Genomic DNA, 495 nt, shown 5'->3' with positions numbered 1-495 from the left:
CTCTCGCATCGATGAAGAACGTAGCGAAATGCGATACTTGGTGTGAATTGCAGGATCCCGCGAACCACCGAGTCTTTGAACGCAAGTTGCGCCCGGAGCCTTCTGGCCGAGGGCACGTCTGCCTGGGCGTCACGCATCGCTGCCCCCCACATACGACAATCGCTTCGGTTTGTTGCACTGGCGGGGGCACATGTTGGCCTCCCGTGTGCGCCGTCGCACGGAACAATCGCTTCGGTTTGTTGCACTGGCGGGGGCACATGTTGGCCTCCCGTGTGCGCCGTCGCACGGATGGCTCGCTTCGGTTTGTTGCACTGGCGGGGGCACATGTTGGCCTCCCGTGTGCGCCGTCGCACGGATGGCTTAAAATCGAGTCCTCGGCATCTGCTGTCGTGACGCTACGGTGGTTGATTCAACCTTGGTACCGCGTCTCGATCTCAGCTTGCGCGCCTCCTGTTGGTGGGCGAGGGAGGAATGTCACGTCGACCCTTTGAACAT

At 61.0% G+C, this 495-nt stretch overlaps 1 pseudogene; it reads left to right on the top strand.

Moving 5' to 3' along the window:
• On the top strand, positions 1 to 132 carry LOC111476115 (annotated as a pseudogene).
• Positions 133 to 495: the final 363 nt, after the last annotated feature.

The sequence above is a fragment of the Cucurbita maxima genome, unplaced genomic scaffold (genome assembly GCF_002738345.1).
Source record: "Cucurbita maxima cultivar Rimu unplaced genomic scaffold, Cmax_1.0 Cma_Scf05434, whole genome shotgun sequence".
NCBI lineage: Eukaryota > Viridiplantae > Streptophyta > Magnoliopsida > Cucurbitales > Cucurbitaceae > Cucurbita > Cucurbita maxima.
The sequence above is the reverse complement of the archived record's forward strand: the minus strand, read 5'-3'. Positions and strand labels throughout refer to the sequence as shown.